At 44.3% G+C, this 7,508-nt stretch overlaps 1 non-coding gene across 1 annotated transcript; it reads right to left on the bottom strand.

The window, feature by feature from the left end:
* Window positions 1-235: 235 nt before the first annotated feature.
* Window positions 236-310, bottom strand: Trnas-cga. The gene has a single exon. It is a non-coding gene; the product is annotated as a tRNA-Ser (tRNA).
* Window positions 311-7,508: the final 7,198 nt, after the last annotated feature.

The following is a 7,508-nucleotide window of genomic DNA, read 5'->3' as shown; positions in this document are numbered from 1 at the left end:
TACCGAAGCACGACTCACGACCGGTACTCACAGCTTTACTTCTGCCAGTACCTCGTCTCCTACCTTCCAAACTTTACAGAAGCTCTCCTGCGAACCTTGCAGAACTAGCACTCCTGAAAGAAAGGATATTGTGGAGACATGGCTTAGCCACAGCCTGGGGGATGTTTCCAGAATGAGATTTTCACTCTGCAGCGGAGTGTGCGCTGATATGAAACTTCCTGGCAGATTAAAACTGTGTGTCCGACCGAGACTCGAACTCGGGACCTTTGCCTTTCGCGGGCAAGTGCTCTACCAACTGAGCTACCGAAGCACGACTCACGACCGGTACTCACAGCTTTACTTCTGCCAGTACCTTGTCTCCTACCTTCCAAACTTTACAGAAGCTCTCCTGCGAAGAGTAGTTTGCATGCCTGCAGAATGTGTGTTGGGACCCCAAGTATGTCAGTGTGATAAATGAACTACGTGCAATCTGTCCCTAAATAAACTGTTCCAAAATAAATAAAGTACACTCCTTCCTCTCTCCAGCAGCCCAGCAAAGGCTGTCATTTTCCCGCCATTTTCCCCTCCAGACTACCATCGTGGATTATGTCACAAGAGGGACGACAGCACCCTCTGGTGGCAGTGCTGTGTAATATGTCAGTTTGATTCCTGACCCATGGTGAACACACAGGATGGAGGAAATTCGTCTAATTGCTTAAATAAAGACATAAGTCCTACTCCCGCCATTTTCCCTCACTCCAGACCGTCATATTAGGTTAGGTCACAGAACGGACGACAGCATCCTCTCGTGGTGGTACTTTGTAGCAGGTCAGTAGGACTCTGGACCCCATGGTGAACTCACTTGATGGTGGTACTGCCTCTAATTGTTTAAATAAAGACTGAAAATAAAGACTTATGTCCGCCACAGGCTGAGTCCTCTTCCCACCAATTCCTAGGAAGAGGTGGCGATTGGATAACTTAGGTTAGTGGAGGCAGCCCAAGTGACCTATTTTCCCGCCACTTTCTTAGGTTAGTAGTGGTAGTAGTGGTGTGTTGCATTGTCCTGCTGGATATTGAACTTCCAGCAAGTCCCTAGGAAGAGGTGGTGGTCAGGTGACTTAGGTTAATGGAGGTACCACAATATACCTATCATCCCGCCATTTTCTTAGATTAGTGAAGTTAGCTATGGTGTGTTTCATTGTCCTGGGGGGTGTGAAGGGTGGCGTGACACTTTCCCGCCAAAAGACGCCATCACCCTTAATGGTACTTGCATCAGCAGCAGACGTTAAGACCGCCATCGTGGATGATGTCATGCGCTGGTGCCATGTCTTGCGTCACCAGCTGACGTCACGGCGACCATTTTAGATGATGTCATCAGCTGATTCCACAGCCGCCATTTTGTATGACATCACCAGCTGACGTCACGGCCGCCATCTTGGAAAACAGTACTTTGGTGCCACATCCCTCTTGTCCCCCTACTCTCGTCCCATTGAAGGACTCAACATTGGTCAAGACATGTTCAATGCAATTGACGTAGTTGTGGAGAAGTTTGGCGGGAATTACTAACTTCCCATAGAAAGAGACAATGCTGGTGCTACGACTGGGGAAATCACTGGCTTAGCAGGGCGCGTTCAGAAAAATGAAGGATCACCATCTGTTTATCCCTATATGCTGCCTAGTGCGACAAAATCATTTGTATCCCGGCGCGGTCTTGGGCGCCATGTGACGGTCTGTGCAGCTCGGCCCGTCAGAGGTTAGAGTCCTCCCTTGGGCAAGGGTGTGTGTGTTATCCATACAGTAAGTTAGATTAAGTAGTGTGTGGGCATAGGGACTAATGACCTCGGCAGTTTGGTCTTATAAGATCTTACAGCAAATTTCCAAAACGTTGTGTTCCAGGAGTGTAAAACTGAGTTATGTAATGAGTTTGGTCGTGAAAATCACTGATTCTATTCGAGCAAAAGGACTTAACCGTCGCTTGTTCAAAGAGTTTCTGGACGATTTCGCTTGTGAATATAAAGATTTACCTTACCTCTATGAGGTTCGCTTGGAAGGCAATGGTGTTCTTATCATCCATTTCTGTGACAATATGAAGGATTCAAGAAGAAAACCGTCTATCTGGTAAAGGAGGCCGGAAGTCAGAAACTTCTCTTACTTTTCGAAACTGTCAGCGTTCAAAAACGTCGTCACTGCTGCAGATTTTGGAGAATGATACCTTCTCTCATGGATTCTAAAGGGAAGGATAACCTTTGGAGCTGGTCAAGCTAGAACACAACGGTTAAGGTGTGTTAAGATGCTGAGCACAGTAGCTGAACATTTATTAGCTTACTTAGTTTACACAGGCGTACACAGGCATACAATTATTCATACATTTTTTCATTAAAAACATTAAAACCACTGAACGTTGAAACATAAATATGGCATAACGTTTTTAGAATATAAAATATTTCAAAATATTTAAAAGTAATTACTGAAATTCAAAATTACTGAAAATTTCCCCTTTTGCATTAGAACCCATAATTCTCAATGATCCACGGTATTTAGAAGAATTGCTGAACTTCTAGATTGCTCAAGTTCCTTTTTCTTTTAAATACTAGAACCAAAAACTTTTAAAACTTAAAATTATTCAAGGTATTCTTTCTAGACCAAATAATATTAAGTTCATAAACTCTTTCACATTAGTGCAGTGTAACTGTCCGTAGGGTAACTGACATGCCAATTCCTTAACGCCAGTTCAACCAGACTGTTTGCGATAAAACGAACGTTATGGTAGTTGTAGAAGAACCAATAAAATAAATTTAATTATAATTCACTGAATCATACTATACGCTATTGCGGCCGCACACAAATCAACTTTTCATCAGTATCAGATACATCAGTACACGCTTCACTTTGCTACCGCCCCAAGCTAAGGACAAACTCTATAAACAACAAATTATCAGTATCAGTCTTAACCAACTTTGGGTTCATCCTGCCTCTTCAACAGGAGTCAATTTGGAACAATACAATGAAACCTTGATGGGACTGATTGACAGCTTTGTAATCACAGAAATTAATTAACTCCCTTACATGTGAATTCCGGCTAATGGAGATTGTGAACACGTATCCACAATCACGAATTTCCCTGTAGTTGACACCACTTCTCTAGAATACCGTGCACACAGTTCAACATGATTTGCGCAGTCCGGAAAGTCTGCATGAGAAAGCCATCCGATTAGCGACACATACATGGAAATTTGTATAACAATACCAGGCTACAATTTTGTGACACTACAGTCAACGATAAGCCCATCTCGCTCTTCGGAGCAACATCCAATGTGATGTGTCCCAGAGGAAATATGGAACATGCTACCGAGACTTGAAAATCGAAATCTGTTTAATTTACAGGATGACCCTGCACGCAACCAGCGTCGATCACAACGGACGAATTACTGTTCCATCTAAGACGAATGACCCAGCTTAAATTCCAAACAGAATTCCGAAGCTAACCAAAATCATTAGAAGTGCGAGGTACTAGTTCCGTTTGATGTGTTCCCCGCCATCCGCCGACTAACAGCAAGCTCCGGGCTGCTGAACCATCCCTCGGACGACGACATAGCGCTTCCCTCGCTTCAGTGCTAGTATGCGTTCAGCTCTCGGTGCACGGCTGACTCCACCGTCTGTCGTCCAGTCCACCAGTCCCCCCAGACTCGACCGGCGAGCGCTTAAGACCACTATCCACGCCCGGCATCTCTGACCACCGAACAATCCCTCTTCGCACAACGGCGCGCTGACGCCAGAAATCGATACCATCCCATGCATGCATCGCAGATGTGCAAACCGAAAATAATACGACCGTACCAGAGAGTATACAAATGTTTTAAGAAAAATGCGTATTGAATTTGAAACAAGATTCACTGATATTTCGCGCTTGAAATCAGATTTAAGAACTTTTGTCACACCGTACTCTATGGACGTAAGTTGTGTAAGCCACCCTCTCCAAAGGGAAATCATAGATCCTCAGTGCTGTTGGGATTTGGAAGTTGGATATCAGAGCAGAAAGATATCTATAAACATTTGTTATGTAAGCGTTACCCGAAGCTTCATAGATATGCATCACGAGTGCTTAGTCTTTTCGGATCAAAGTACAATTCTGAGCACTTCTTTTCCCTAATGAAACTCGTAAAACTCAATTGAGAGGGTCCATATCAGATTATAGTCTGGAATGTGTTTTGAGACTGAGCTGTGCTGAATCAGTCTTCCCCAACATTGAAGCTGTTACTCAAAGAAAAGTAAATAGATGTAGAAAACAGTAATATAAAACTGAGGTGGATTAATTTCGTATAGATTCTTTGTAATTTAGTTCCCTAGTTCTGCCTTACAGTTTGCCATCGTCTGTTACACTACTGGGTATTAAAATTGCTACACCACGAAGATGACGTGCTACAGACGCGAAATTTAAGCGACAGGAAGAATATGCTGTGATATGCAAATAATTAGCTTTTCAAAGCATTCACACAAAGGTTGGTGACGGTGGCACACCTACAACGTGCTGACATGAGGAAAGTTTCCAACAGATTTCTCTACACAAACAGCAGTTGTACGGCGTTGCCTGGTGAAACGTTCTTGTGATGCCTCGCGTAAGCAGGAGAAATACGTACCATCACGTTTCCGACTTTAATAAAGGTCGGATTGTAGCATATCGTGAATGCGGTTTATCGTATCGCGACATTGCTGCTCGCGTTGGTCGAGATCCAATGACTGTTAGCAGAATATGGAATCGATGGGGTCAAGAGGATAATACGGAACGCCGTGCTGGATCCCAACGGCCTCGTATCACTAGCAGTCGAGATGACAGGCACCTTATCCACATGGCTGTAACGGATCGTGCAACCACGTCTCGATCCCTGAATCAACAGATGGGGACGTTTTCAAGACAACAACCATCTGCACGAACAGTTCGACGACGTTTGCAGCAGCATAGACTATCAGCACGGAGTCCATGGCTGCGGTTACCCTTGACGCAGCATCACAGACAGGAGCGCTTGCGATGGTGTACTCAACGACGAACCTGGGTGCACGAATGGCAAGACGTCATTTTTTCGGATGAGTGCAGGTTCTGTTTACAGCATCACGATGGTCGCATCCGCGTTTGGCCGCATCGCTATGAACGCACATTGGAAGCGTGTATTCGTCATCACCATACTGGCATATCACCCGGCGTGATGGTATGGGGTGCCATTGGTTACACGTCTCGGTCATTTACAGCACTTTGAACAGTGGGCGTTACATTTAAGATGTGTTACGACCCGTGGCTCTATCATTCATTCGATCCCTGCGAAACCCTACATTTCAATAGGATAATGCACGACCGCATGTTGCAGGTCCTGTACGGGCCTTTCTGGATACAGAAAGTGTTCGGCTGCTGCCCTGGCCAGCACATTCTCCAGATCTCTCACCAATTGAAAACGTCTGGTCAATGGTCGCCGAGCAACTGGCTCGTCACTATACGCCAATCACTACTCTTGATGAACTGTGGTATCGTGTTGAAGCTGCATGGGCAGCTGTACCTGTGTACACCATCCGCGCTCTGTTTGACTCAATGCCCAGTCGTATCAAGGCCGTTATTACGGCCAGAGGTGGTTGTTCTGGGTACTGATTTCTCAGGATCTATGCACCCAAATTGCGTGAAAATGTAGTCACATTTCAGTTCTAGTACAATATGTTTGTCCAATGAATGTCCTTTCATCATCTGCATTTCTTCACGGTGTAGCAATTTTAATGGCCAGTAGTATATTTACGACGCCACAGTCTTCCACAAATCAGCCAGCTTTGCGCAGCGCCGCTTGGCTGTCACTGTCAGGCGAGAATTCAAGTGCTCAGCGTTCCTGCTCTCAGAGCTCCGACGGAGCCGGAGCAAAGAGCGTAATCATGCTGCTCCATGCAGCGGTGCCTTGAACGGCACTGGTCTACATTCTTCCATATGAGCCCTAATTTCTCATATCTTATCTTCGTAGTCCTTATGCGAAGTGTATGTTGGCAACACTAGAAGCTTTCTGCAGTCACCTTCAAATTTCGGTTGTCTAAATTTTCTCAATATCGTTCCTCGAAAAGAACATCGCCTTCCCTCCAGGAATTCCCATTTGAGTTCACAAAGTATCTCCGTAACACTTGTGTGTTGTTTGAACCTACCAATAAGAAATCTAGCAGAACAACTCTGAATTGCTTAGATGCCTACCTTTAATCCTACCTGTTCGGTATCTCAAATATTCGATCAGTACTCGAGAAAAGGTCGCACTAGCGTCCTATATGAGGCCTCTTTTACAGATAAACCACACTTTCCAAAAATTCGTCCAATAAACCGAAGTTCACCATTCGCCTACCCTACCAAAGTCCTCACATGCTGGTTCCATTTCATACAGCTCTGTAACGTTACCCTCACATACAAGGAGAATGTGACTGTGTCAAACAGGACACTACTAACGCTTTATCCGAACATTTCAGGTTTGTTTCTTCTACTAATCTGCAGTGGCTTACATTTCTCTATATTTAGAGCTAACTGCCATACGTCCCGCAAACTGCAAATTTTGTATAAGTTATTTATCATTAATTTCATGCCGGTCGATTTACGACTATTTGGCGTTACTTCTTTCAGCTCTTGCCATCATAGTTCACAAACTCGAGAAATAAAATTCAGTGTCAGTATATGGTAAATCTTGGGCCTTTGTAAGGTGTGTTCATGTAATTAAGTTTTACTTTTCTTCGTCGTTCGTTTGTAAAGTACTGCAGTACTCGGTACAGAAGTTTTGTCCTGAAACAAGTGGTTATTTCTGCCGATGCTGTGATAGTGTTATTTTTCAAAACGTGTTATACTGAAAGAAATAAATACTACTATTAACTTGCAAATTTAATGTGAATTTAATGAAATTTGAATATGCACAGCCCTCTACCTAGTGAGACAAGAACCTGAGCCAGACCCAGATCGAATCCATGCTGCAGGTTAACGACAGTGACTGGTACACCGGCCAGCCCAAGTGTGGTATGTAGGCGGTTTCCAACGCTCGTCCACGAAAATGCTGTGCTGGTATCCAATTTCTGCCTCAGAAAACCCCACAAACTAACAGGTAAAATACGATGACGCACAGAACGAATTTCATGCAGTTGACGAGACAGGTGGCGTACACAACTTCCTTCCCCTTAGGTAACTGACAGCTGCTGCGGCAGGAAGGGTATCTGGGCGCAAAAGTCACATAAAATAAACCTGCTACAACGTGAGTAAAGCGGATCCTGTACTAAAAGGAAATAAAGCTAAGTGAAGGGAGAAAAGGAGAATGAATTTAGAATACAACTAAACACTACTTCCATCCTAACTGAGGTGTACAGACGTTAAGCGAAGTTCTGCAACAGCCTTAACAATAGATTAGTAGACTTGTGGGACTTTGTGGGATGCAATTATGTGAAAGGTGACAAACAAATACTGTATTACTGTCAGGTTTGATTCTATAGGGACACAGTTGTGCCCAGCGACTGTGTTCACTTCAAGCAATAAAGGG

This window comes from Schistocerca piceifrons, chromosome 2, assembly GCF_021461385.2.
Source record: "Schistocerca piceifrons isolate TAMUIC-IGC-003096 chromosome 2, iqSchPice1.1, whole genome shotgun sequence".
In the NCBI taxonomy this organism is placed as follows: Eukaryota; Metazoa; Arthropoda; class Insecta; order Orthoptera; family Acrididae; genus Schistocerca; species Schistocerca piceifrons.
This window is presented reverse-complemented; position numbering and strand designations above follow the sequence as displayed.